The sequence below is a fragment of the Thamnophis sirtalis genome, unplaced genomic scaffold, assembly GCF_051295495.1.
Source record: "Thamnophis sirtalis isolate CommonGarterSnake01/CBP01778 unplaced genomic scaffold, rThaSir2_p1.2 scaffold_7, whole genome shotgun sequence".
NCBI lineage: Eukaryota > Metazoa > Chordata > Lepidosauria > Squamata > Natricidae > Thamnophis > Thamnophis sirtalis.
The window spans coordinates 66,712,881-66,726,168 of NW_028261387.1; the positions used below are offsets into that span (position 1 = coordinate 66,712,881).

Below are 13,288 nucleotides of genomic sequence, written 5' to 3' on the forward strand. Positions count from 1 at the left end.
TAAGAGACCTACCTCTGCCACCGCGTCACAAGCCCAGCCCTTCTTTCCACCACGGGTCTCAACACTCACGTGGAGCCTCAGAACTCCCCCCACCGAGGCACAAAAAGCCCCGCCTTTCAGCCGTTGGCCGTCTCTGATTGGCTGGGGCGAGCGGTTACCATTCCGGCGGCGGGCGGGCTCCTTTGTGACGCCACAATCAGCTGTTTGAACGTTCCAATTTCTGAGCCAAGATCAACTGGGGATTCAGCAATCCCCGAAAAATAATAATACGAGGACTACATTTGGGGAGGGAGAGCGTCCGGATGCAAGGGCATCTGCATGCATTTTGCAGCGTTGCATATCTTCTGGGAAGATCAGAGACACAATTGACATTACCGCCGCAACCTTCTTTTCTTGCTCGAGTTTAATATTTTTTTTCCCGGTGGGGTGTCTTTTAAAACAAAAAACAATCCTCAGTTCTATTATGAACCTTAGTTGTTGATTTCAATTAAAACTACCTCACAGACTTCGCCTAATGCTGGTGCTGTAAAAAAAACCTTGTAGGTTTTTTTTATGTGTGTGTGCTTGCGGCGTGATTTACAAAACAGTTGATGACATTAAAAGGCAAGTGAAGGTAAGTGATGCTCTCCCTCTCTCCGCCAATTTATTTTTAAAGTGGAGAACCCTCTCTTTGTGGGAAAGAAGCCCCCTGCGATAGATACTGCATGCTGTAGATGTTGCTCGGGTCTTTGTTTCTTTGTTTTCTGTTTCTTTGGCTCAGCACCGCATGTTTTCTTTTTCGCAGTAACGTTTGGCATTCGGTTTTGATACCGATTTTCTTCCTGGGGTGACATTTTTAATTGTCCTTTGTATTTGGCAGCACATCTTAGCGCCTTGGCGCTTCGTTGTAGATTTCTTAGTATGTTGTTATGGACGCCTTGTGGTTTCATCTTCTGGTTAGCAGGGAGAGAGACCAAGCAGCCTTATTCGGCGCTAGCAGAATAGATCAAGATCTTTGTTTTGAGTTGAGAAACCAGACTCGCTAGGTATGGGGTGGGTGGAGTGGGGGGAAAGCTATTGGTGGTATCTTGTTTACTTTAAACCACTTGCGGGTGAAAACTGATGCGAATGTGTGCGCGTATCATATGAGTGTTAAGGTTTGGCATCCCAGGTTTAAAAACAGGTGCGCTGATTATCCGCTTTACACTTTACAATTAGTTCATGGGGAAAGGAATCGCTATTAAACAAAAGGCTGGGGTGGGGGATGCCCACGAGGAACTCGGGATTTGAGACGTTTGACTGGCTTCCTCGATGGTGCAAAAAGAGCCTTTTGTCTTTGACTTTCTTTGGGGAACCATCAAGAAGAGGCACAGCCAACCCGCAGAAACGACTAAAATTCGGGAAGGGAAGGAAGGAAAGATGCGGAGAGGAGGAAGGGAAGACCAGCTGTGCCTAAAGTCCCAGTCCTAATGTCCCCATTTATTTGTACCCATTTCCTGTGTTCTTATTCATGTTTATTATTCTTAATTCCTGTTTTCTTGTACATGAGTGACAGAATAAATAAATTTTAAAACAAATACCACCCCTCGCCTTGTTGGTGCGGAGGCTCGCTTCTCCCTCTCATTGAGGTCATAGCAGGCGCTGGCGGATTGCAAAGGGTTCCTTGTAAATTAGCTGCAGATCTCAGAGCGGGGACTTTGCGTTCAGTTGTAGCCTTGAGCGCCAGTTTACCCGTAGCTCTGCCAGGGAGGGGATTAATCGAGGCAATCCGGCCCGGCTCGCTAGATGAGGAGGCGTGAGATGGGTCCCTTACAGCTAATGCCCAGCTAGTTGTGGGGCGGCTGTTGGCCCGGTTTTGCTCGGTCTCTTCCTTCCGTTCGTGTTGCTTCGCTGGCGATTTCACCTTTGGTGGAGCTGGGCGAAGGGACTGATCGGACCGCCTCTCTGGGTTTAGAAGTGCCCAGTGTCCCTCTGATTTTCAGGCGCGTCCTTGGATGGACTTGGGTAAGGCGGAGAGGCTGAAAAGGAAGGGATCTGGAAGTTCTCCTTTTGAGATCCCTGGCAAGTAGCGTTGGGTAAGACCAGGCAGGGCCTTGCGTTTTCCGAAAGGACAGGGCTGTTGTGTGACATCAGCTTCTGATTTAAAGCCCACTACGTCAGATACAATAAAGCAGAGAATGGGTGTCTTTTTCTCTTTAAAGACGAAACAGGGGTGGGGGAAGAAAGGGAGCAATGATGTTAAATGACAACTTTCTAGATCCAGTTCCCAATGGGGAAAGGAGAAGAAAAAAAAAGAACAAACACCTAATTTCGTGGATGTCACAGTGATTTCTCCTCTTTCTCGCATCCCCCGTTGCCTTCTCTTGCTGTCTTCTTTTGTTATTCGCTTCTTCGTCAAGGGATTAAGATTAAAAAACTGGTTTCTGTTGCCATTGGCTGCCTGGGACTGAAAGCCTGTGTTGACGGTCTCCTCATTTGCATATGACATTGTGACGTCACCAAGGCCAGCCCTTTTCAATCTCCCTCCTCCCTCTCCCCACCCACGCATGCTGAAGCTGTCCTCTTTTGACCTGGGTGGATGGGCTGTCATGTTTTGGAACGCCGGAGTTTGGGCCTCGGGCCTTCGATAATTTGATGGCAAAGGCCTGCGGGATAGCAATGTCACCTTTTTTATTTTGGTATCGCTGGAAAAGGAGATTTGGCAGAGGTATCAAGTAAAAGACAAGTGGAAGGTTGAGGTGGATTGACATCAAGATCAGTTTATCTTCATTAGGGATAGCTTTGCAGAGTAGTTCGTATTTCAGTTCATATTTTAGCAAGCATAATTTAATGACTGGCTGGGCAAGTCAAATCTTAGATCAGTGTTTCTCAACCTTGGCAACTTGAAGATGTCCGGACTTCACCTCCCAGAATTCCCCAGCCAGCAAATGCAAATGCTGGCTGGGGAATTCTGGGAGGTGAAGTCCGGACATCTTCAAGTTGCCAAGGTTGAGAAACACTGTCTTAGATGCATTGCTAAAATGGGATCTGCAAATGTGGGATTTTCTAATAGAAGGGGTGTGTGGAAATTTGGATATAATTAATCATGGTAATTTGAAATTTATGCACACACACACTTTATAAAACTATAAACTATAACCTGCTCTGAATCAGAGAATTACTTATGTTCTATTATTTGGCATACTTTCAATAGGACACAGAAATAGCTATGACTCTAAAATCCTATTCCACTTAATCTTATTCAGCAGCCCTTTCAAGTGTCTGAGACTTCTTCCATGGGCATTCTCTAATCACATACTGTCACTGTTTTCTTATCTTCATCTGGAATTGAAAAAGTTATTTTACATTTAAACAGTACTAGGCCTAAAATTATGACTCTTACTCTGTATGAGAGGAAGGCAGGGGAACAAATGTATTTTGAGATATTGTTATGCTGAATATTATTTAATCAGTAAGAATGCATTCTTGAACTGAAAGATCTTGTTTTCATCTCTGCATTGATTAAATAATTATGCAGATGTTTTTGATTTTGATATTCCGGCTGAGAATTATTAAGAGTCAAATTCTAGCACATCTGAAAGATAACAGATTGTGAAAGTCTGAAGTGCAACTTCTAAAATGAGGCCACATTCAAAGAGTCTAGGTTTTCCTGAAATGTCAACATTTTTGACATGTATGGCTTTATATATTCCAAGTATTATATGCTCTATAGTGTTCACCTGACCTGGCTGCCATCTTTTTTTTATAGCACGTGATTACATAGGATTCCAAGATGTCTAAAATAGTAGATGAACTAATAATGCTAAGAAATCTGGGAATATATTAATTGCAATATGAAAGTAAACCACTTTTGTAATAAAATAAAAGTATAAACATTTTACATTTTCTTCTGCAGCTGTATGGACTAGGAAAGTATTTAGACGTTCATCAGTATCCATGAAATTACAAATGATGGATTTGGACACACCAGGTATCTCAAAGATGAACTGCGATTGTAAATTGTAAATGTAGAATAGAATTTCTGTGACGTTACTTGTGGTGTTCTAGCTATGGAGTTCAGCTATCAGCTATGTTTGATGGCAGCCTCTTAAATCCATCCAGATATTTAAGAAAAATATCTACCTACTATAGACAAAGATTGTAAAGTCTACATCTTGATATAAGAAATACAGTTGAGTAGAGATACCAAAGTGAGGGGTAAAGCTATTTTTTTGCATTAACTGTCCTATCTGAATAGAAGCTGATGAATTCCACAAAGATCATAAGCACATACTGTGATGATGACCTTATGAATATTCTTAGGTATGTTTTGTAAAGTTTTCCTTGGCAACCATTAGTGGTCATTCTGCTCTGAAGTTTCTACTAAAAAGTCTTCATTCTAAAAAAAATTTTAATTTAAAAACTCTGACTTGGCTGATTACCAAAACATGCTCCTTTCTGTATCATTCTTTTCCCATCCTATGTTCTTATCTAACTTGATAATTTTGGAAAGCCTGAGCTTCGTAATACAGAACTCAAAAGAGAATTAAGCTGTGACTTGAAATGTTCAAATCAATGTACAACCCATTGAAATATGAAACAAATTTCCAATAATGCAGTAGAGGAGAAATCCAGAAGAACATAGTGCTAGCACTTTTTTTTAGAGCTGGTATTGATGTCATCTTCCAGAGTACAAGAATACCGTAATGGATAGAATTCGGTTGCTCTATCAACTGAATGAGGGGATGACAAGATCTTAAAAGCATTAGAGTCAGATTATATAGAACAAAAATAGACAATGCAGTGTCCACAGCATATCATACCCAGCACTTCCTTTGGTCCTCATCAGGCTCAGAGCCTATCTTAACTTTTAAAAGATTTTTTAAACAAAATTAAATAGAAAGATGGCTCATTGTAAACCAGAATGCCACCTGCTAGCCTCATATTTATTTCCTGCAATGATTTTTTGGAGCGATAAATGTTGGGAAGCTAGAGAGCATGCTGAGAGGCTGGTTTCTGATAAATGTAGAAATATATGGCTATGTCTTGCATAATTATTTTGTGACTAGATAATTCTCACATAGCAACTGTTTTATAAGTACAGGTAGTCCTTGACTTACAACAGTTCATTTAGGGACTGTTCAAAGTTACAAAGGCACTGAAAAAAGTGACTTGATGATCATTTTTCACATTTACGATTGTTGCAGCAATCCCATCATCACGTGATCAAAATTCAGATCGTTGACAACTGAGTTATATTTAGGATGGTTGCAATGTCCCGGGATCATGTGGTCACCTTTTGAGACCTTCTGACAAGCAAAGTCAATGGGGAAGCTAGATTTACTTAACAACAGTATTACTAAGTTAAAAACTGCAATGATTCACTTAACAACTGTGGCAAGAAAGGTTGTAAAAGGGAGCAAAACCCACTTAACATTTGTCTCACTTAGGAACAATAATTTTGGGTTCAATTGTGGTTGTAATTTGATAACTACCTGTATGCCTAATGCATTTTCACAAAATTCAAAATAAGCCCTCTGCCAAAAATGTTGCTTACTCAATACAGAATAGATCAATAAATTTAAAAAAAATTAAAATGCTGAATATGGTCTTCTTTTTCTTTGATATTATTCATTCTTGCCTCTGTTTAAAAATTAATCCTTTTAAGATGGATTTCATTTCCTACTAAATGTGAGAGATTGGATTTCTACTAACTGAATTACTTTTCTTAAAACTTTATAGTTTCTATACATTCATATTATGCAGTCAGAAAAAGCAGCCCTAATGAACTGTCAGGAAAATGCGTACAGATTTCCAGCCGCTTGGATGGTACTGCTAGTCTTGATAAGGAATCATTATGTAAATATTTAAGATAAGCTCCTGTCGTCCAAAGTTGTTACTATACTGATACCAAGCTGGGTAGTTTTCGGGCAGATCTTACAATTCTAAACAAAAAAGTCTCTTTCTCTCTCCCTCTCCCTCCTCGGTATCATATAATAACTTTGGAATACAGGAGGTTATCTTACTCTTTGTATTTCTTTGCCAAATATTCTTTCCTAGTTTTTTCTCCCAGTTTTTCAAGGACAAAAATGTGGAAGTGTATTCAAAATGAAATAAGAAATTGATTTCCTGTCTAAATTATGCACCAAATACCTTTCTGCAGCCTGAGAGCCTGCAAATATATTGGGATTCAATTAGTTTAGCTAGGAAATGTGAGAACTGCAATACCCATTTTTCTGAAAGTACCAAGATGAAAATTATGCTACACAGCTTAGTTCTCCAATAGCCAGTTCAGCTTTTGTATATTTTTTCGTTGCTTGTGTAATAAGTAATAGATATTTTCCTGGGTGATATCAACTTTTGCATTCATGCAAATATAAATATACTGTGTGTAATACTGGGCATGACTCACTTAATTACCACAGTCTTAATGCTGGGAGTTCCACTCTCAATTTTGGTTGTAAGCCACAATTAGTATTGTTACTAATTAGATACACTTTTTCAGTTAAAGTTAAGAGAGACACCCCACACTCAGATCCAGAAAAGTTTACTTAGGATAAATTTTTTCCCCACCTCACTCACAAGTCTAGATCAATTGCTGACTGGGGAAAGGGAAGTGATGCTCACATAAATTTGTGACAAGGAGGAATTAAATTATCCCTAATGTGAGAGATGCATGTAGACATAGCTGAGAGCAAACCGGAAGGAAGATCTAGAACAGGGGTCTTCAAACTTGACAGCTTTAAGACTTGTGGACTTCAACTCCCAGAATTCTTCCTCCAGTCATGTTAGTTCAGGAATTCTAGGAGTTGAAGTCCACAAGTCTTAGACTTGCCAAGTTTTGAAGATCCTCAATCAAAAGCAGTGTATGGTAAAGTTGTATAAACATTAGAAAGCAAAAAGACAGGGCAAGTTTTAAAGCCTTTCTGTTTTTATAGAAAAACAGACTTCATTGATGGTTTTCCATTTCTCAAGTTGTATAATTGGGCTGACAAAGCTGGCATTATACTTTGGGAGTGAGTCAAGGGGAGTGTCCCTTAGGCAAGCCTCCATGAAAATCAATTCCAATCGATGAAGAGACCATGATGTTTTCCTTCCCTTGGAACAATGGTGTTTGCATGCAGATTGAAATGGTTGTGATATGGATCAGTTATCGGAGGCACATCTGCTTCACTTTGCCTCCATCAAATAAGAGCAACATGGCTAATATAAAATTTAATTTTAAAAAAGGAAGAGCAATATTCCTTTTCAAGATGAACCATCTTGCTAAGGCAGATCTGTACCCACTACTGTTCAAACAGAGGCGGGAAGGTCTTTTGTCAAACAGAACACCCTGCTTGCTGTTCCTTCCTTAAAAAGAAGGCTGGGCCAGATGGCCTGTAAGGTTTTGATTCTGTGTTAAAACTATGATTCTAAGTTAATCTGGACAATACAGAGTTCGACAAGACACCCATGTGGGCAGGCAGAACTATTTAAATGAGTGGTTTCCTACTACATACCGAAGATCTTTGTCTGGAACAGTGGTGGGTTCCTACCAGTTTGTATTGGTTCGGCCGAACCAGTAGTAGTTTGGCAGCCTGAGTTGCTGGAACCGGTAGCAACCAAGGCCTGTTTACACCCCCGAATCAATTCTCCACAACGGCGCCATCTTGATTTTTGATTATGCGCACGGGCATAACAATTTTCATTGCACAAATTAATTTTTTTAAACATTTTGCGCATGGGCAGACTTATTTATTTGCAAATGTGAGCAAAGCTAGCGTGCACACACAAAATTTGTGCATGCACTGAACCGGCAATAATGCCGGAAGCAACCCACCCCTGCTCTGGAACAATGTTTTAGAAGGATTGGTTGTGTCTGAAAGGTTTTGAATTCGATGAAGGAGATTACCCAATGTGCTTTAAGTTCCAGAATTTGGAAGGCTGTAACTGGTCCTTATGCTAGAAAGGAGAGGAAAGTCACTGTCTCCCATGAGTTTAATCTCTCTCCCTGACAACAGATGGCTATTAAGCTGACTGACGCATAATTCCAATGGTATACTTTCCTCCCCCCTTTTGGAAGGGAAAGGGGGATACATATGGTTATTCCCCCATCCAGCCTTATCCTGGGGCAGATGCTTTCAGAAGTAGGTCATCTACAGATATCTACTCAGCAGGTTTATTTTGCTCATGCCCCAGCATAGCCACATTTCTAATATTTCTGATCCTGAAGACGTTTACACATTTCTATCTAGATGTTCACAAGCAAATATGTCGTTTAAGGGGATTCTTGGGGCCAGCAAGGAAGACATGGCATAAAACAAAGGTTATGGCTACTTTATGATTGATTTTATTTTTCTATAGATGGGACTTTCAATTAAATGCAGCAGTTGTATAAGGCTCTTGTTAGTGTTTCAGCCAGTTCTTCTTTTATCAGAGTACTCTCTTCCAAGGGATCTGTGGGGAAGGATAAAAAAATCAAGATGGTTTCTGTGACTATATATTATTCAATTACCTATAAAAATGGGGACGATGGTGTTTCAATTGCTTAGTTGTGGCCACTGTCTTGCCTTTTTCACACAAACATCACACTCAAATGTTCATGTCCTTTTCCATTTTTCTTCTCTGATGCTTAAAAATCATGAGGATTTTCAGTCTTTAGTTATTATTCTGGAGGATTTTTCCACTGCTGAATATTTTTTTTAATATTATGTGAACCTTCATTTTAATGGATCTACTCTTAAAAAAGGAAAACTCCTCCTTTGAATCAAGCTTTATTTCTGCTCACTTCAAGGGTACATTCATGTACCTCTTTTGGCAATAATATTGATGTGGGTTGCCACTGACATTTTCCTGAATGTTTTTGCAGATATTTCCTGCTGGTCTTCTATCTACTGTGTTCGTGTTCCCCAAAAATAAGACTGGGTCTTATATTAATTTTGCTCCAAAAGATGCATTGGAGCTTATCTTTTGGTTATGTCTTATTTTCTGGGAAATATAATACTAAATGCATACGTCTGGCTGGCGATCTTAACTGAGTCTTATTTTTGGGGTAGGGCTTATATTATGAGCATCCTGAAAAATCATGCTGGGGCTTCTTTTCCAGTTGGATCTTATTTTGGGGAAAATAAGGTAAGTGTTAACTGAATTCACTGGTTATCTTTTAGATAAAGAAGTCAGGTACTGCCATGAGTCTTGGTGAGTGCCTTAGGTATAGGACTAAATTTGGTACTCATCCATTGTGTTTACAAACTAATTAATAGCATTAGTTTGTGTGTGTGTGTGTGTGTGTGTGTGTGTGTTTGTGGCCCTGGTTCAAGCCCAGGTCATGTGTCATCTTTGACTCTGGAGGAGGAGGCCATCCCCTGGACTAAGCTGGTGTGCAATTTGGGAGTCGTCCTGGACTCACAGCTCCTGCTCAAGGTATTAGGTGGCAGCTCTGGCTACTGAGGCCTGTGCTCAGCTTTGTCACGTGCGCCAATTTCACCCTTTTCTGGACCGGGAGGCCTTGCTCAGAGTTATTCATGCTTTGGTCACTTCCCACTGTAATGCCCTATATGACATGGGGTCAGGTTATGTGTGAAACTGCCTCTCCCTAAGAACATCTGCCCATTCTACCAGATTGAATAAGATTGGCACATCCTTAATCTCTTCCCATAAGTGTTGCCATCTATGGGATCCAGGAAGTTGCTTTTTTCATAGTAACCACCACCCTATGGAGCACCCTTTCTCCTGAACTTTGGTAGGTCCCCACAATATTAAACTTCCCAAAAAGCACTCACAACCTGGTTCTCCTCACCCACTGACCCACCCCAAGCACTAGGACAGAGTGAGCTAAATTTAGTTAGGATACCAGGGTTTATTTATTTATTTTATATTTTAATATCTCTTATTTTAATATTTTTATTGTACAGATATGGTTTTATCTCTTTCAATCTGCATTTCCCCCATCCTCACTTTGAATGGTCAATATAACAGTATTATCAGGCTTAGCAGATGTTAATCCTCTCCCTAAATCCTTTTCAATTGTAAGTGTATTTTATTTTCCAATTTAAGGGGAAACTTTGTAAGATCTCTTGATAAAATCCTTGCCACTGAAATAATGGTGAAATGGAATGACCCCACCAGATAAAGTAATTCTAATCCAAATTAAATTTAAATACATCTCTCTGATCCAAATTAAACATAAATATGATCAATCTCTGTCGCTCAAAGTATGTGCATTTCTACCACTCCAAGTAAATGGAAAGTAGATAACATGTTGTGTTTGTGAAGTGAAATCTTACAGATGCCTTCATAAACGAATGCTCCGAATTCTAGCACCTTATCAGGAGACCATGGATTTCAATCAGATTCCATGTGCCTTCCATATGTTTTTCATTGTAATAAAAGCTAGTAGAAAGGCTGTGGCATTTGGCAAGTAACAGCTCCGGTTATTGTCCCATTTGTTGGTTTTATACTGTCCTAGGCTGCATTACAGAGGGATAGAATCAAGATCACGTGAAGTGTTAATACCACTTTATAATCCCTTAGTAAAAGCACATTTGGAATACTGCATCCAGCTTTGGCTGGCACAGTGTGAAAAAGATGTGGAGACTCTAGAAAGAGTGCAGAGAAGAGCAACAACGATGATTCGGGGACTGGAGGCTAAAACATATGAAGAACAGTAGCTGGAATTGGATATGTCGAGTTTAATGAAAAGGAGAAATGGGGTGATATAATAGCAATGTTGCAATGTCCAAGGGCTGTCATAAAGAAGAGGGAGTCAAACTATTCTTCGGAGTACCTGAAAGCAGGAAAAGAAGCAATGGATGGAAACTAATCTAGGAGAGAAACAACCTAGAACAACGATGGCGAACCTTTTTGGCTCGTGTGCCATAAGCGGGAGGAGCGCGGGGGGGGGCGTGCATGGGCGTGCCACACCCATAATACAATGTGCGACACCCCCCCCAGTTCACATGTGCACATGACAGGCACTTCCCCCCCCCCATTTTTTGCATCCTTTTTTCGCCCTCCGCAGGCTGCAGAGGCTTTATAGGAGCCTGGGGAGGACGAAAACAACCTCCCCTGCCTCCCTGAAGCCTCCGGAGCGCAAAAAACCAGCCCTACGGGCAAACCGGAAATTCAGGAACTGGCTTCCGGTTTGCTTGTAGGGCCGGTTTAAGTCCTTCGGAGCCTTCAGGGACCTTCCAGAGGCTTCCTTGAAGGCTCCGGAGGACTAAAAACGGCTCAACGGACAAACCGGAAGTTGATTTGTTCCTAGGGTCATTTTTCATCCTTCGGAGCCTTCAGGGAAGCCTCCGGAAGGTCCCTAAAGGCTCCAGGGGACTTAAACCGGCCCTACAAGGAAACCAGAAGTCCGTTCGTGAACGTCCAGTTTGCCCGTAGGGTCGGTTTTTTGCGCTCCAGAGGCTTCATGGAAGCTCCTGAAACCTCAGGGAGGGGCGGGGGAGGCTGTTTTCGCCCTCCGCAGGCTCCTATAAAGCCTCTGGAGCCTGGGGAGGGCGAAAAATGGCCTCAAAAAAAGGCTAAAGTCAGCTGGCCAGCGCCCGCATGTGCGATGGCCAGCCGACAGGGCAACGCATTGCATGCCCGGACAAATGGCTCCGCGTGCCATCTGTGGACGCGTGCCATAGGTTCGCAATCCCGGACCTAGAACAAAGGAGAACTTTCCTGACAGAACAATTAATCAGTGGAGCAACTTGCCTCCAGAAGTTGTGAATGCTCCAACACTGGAAGTTTTCAAGAGATTGTATAACCATTCGTCTGAAATGATATAGGGTTTCCTGCCTGAGCAGGGGGTTGGACTAGAAGACCTCCAATGTCTCTTCCAACTCTGTTATTCTGTTAACATCCGTCATTCCTTTACTTCTGATGTACATTTCTTTGAATTCTTTCCTGGTCCCAGTTCCCCAGTTTTTTAAAATATAACTCTCATTTGTGTGTGATTTAATATTTTTTAACTTCTTTGAAATTTAATTAAAGCAGCAACTCTCCAGAGCTCACATGGCAGATGGTTCATGGAACTATATTTCCTCTGCTTGTAGATAGCGGAAGTGTATCAAAGATATGACAGCAAGAGCGCTATTTTTTTTAATAGAAAAAAACCGATCCGGCAAGTTTTAGATTCATCAGCTGAGTCAAATAATAAACGAGAGCATCAATTGAATTTCAGAGCTTCATTACTGGGAAGTTCTATAATGAAATCATGAGTTTTGTCTGGTATCCTTCAGCCCATTTAACATTCTAGGTCAGAGATGGCGAGCCTTTTCGGCACCGAGTGGTGCTCATCTGGGCCACAACTCAGAAGAGGAGCTGCCCAGGGGGCATGCGCACGCTGGAAAATGAACTTTCAGTTTCCGGTGCATGCACGCACACCAGCCAGATAATCTTCGTTACTGGCACACATGCATGTCCAACAATCAGCTGGCCAGAAAATGCAAGACCAGCTCTTCCAGTTTCTGGCAGTGCCACACACATGAAAGCCATCTGATCATTGTGTGTGCATATGTGCCAGAAACCCAGAAGAGGAATAGGCAACATCATGTGTGCCAGGTGACATGGCTCCATGTGCCACTTTGGCACGTGTGCCATAGATTCACCATCACGCACGGTTCTAGGTTTTTAAATGATGCTGACTAGGGAATTCTAAATGTCTAAAACTTAGCAAGGTTGAGAAACATTGCCCTAGAAGTCAGATTGCTATGGGCAATCATGAGGAAGCCAAGTAACTAAGTATGGTAAAAAATAAACATACATTCCAGAGTCTCTCATTCAAAAAAATGCAAGAGAAAAATCATCCAGATGAGATAATACCACAAGCCTGTTTGACCGTAGAGGCTAGAAAAAATAATGGCTATTTAGCACTTCTGTGGGAAACCATGAAAAAATACCAGGTATGAGGGCTTCACTGGAATGTCCTCAGCAAAGAGCTGTATCAAACTTTTTCTGTACTGAAAGCTCTTTGTTTCTATGCGATCACCAGGAGCTTGATGTGAAAGTATTTTTACTTTTATAGTCACCTAAAAAGCCTGACTAGTTCATTTTTAGTTGCTGCAAGCCATATTGGGAGAAAGCTTTAGTGAAGCATCACTAACACAGATTGAGGATCAATGTGACGGTAGTTACATAACTGTGATTGGTTGGTCCAGGATGAAGGAACTGTTAGTCAGCATGGACTGACTGCTGCTATGCATGGGAATTCAAATGTAACAAAATGAGTGAAAGAAAGACAACAAATTGAGTGCACTCACGCAACATGCCGAACCAGGTCAGTTCAAAACATAGGAAATACAGTTGCTCAACCTGCTTAAACTTGTTTTTTACTGTATCTTTTCTGTTTTCTACGCTT

At 41.2% G+C, this 13,288-nt stretch overlaps 1 protein-coding gene across 4 annotated transcripts in view; it reads left to right on the forward strand.

The window, feature by feature from the left end:
- The first annotated feature begins 214 nt into the window (after positions 1-214).
- The window catches only part of TP53INP2 (tumor protein p53 inducible nuclear protein 2), a 31,994-nt gene continuing 18,920 nt past the window's right edge, over positions 215-13,288 (forward strand). The window contains exons 1-2 of one of the 4 annotated variants that reach the window (XM_087720334.1): positions 2,570-2,686; positions 3,875-3,949. The gene's annotated coding sequence lies outside the window, so the exon portion shown is untranslated. Of the gene's footprint in view, positions 614-2,569; positions 2,687-3,874; positions 3,950-13,288 lie in introns of those variants that run through there. The other 3 variants (XM_014053156.2, XM_087720335.1, XM_014053157.2) reach the window with 3 other exon arrangements.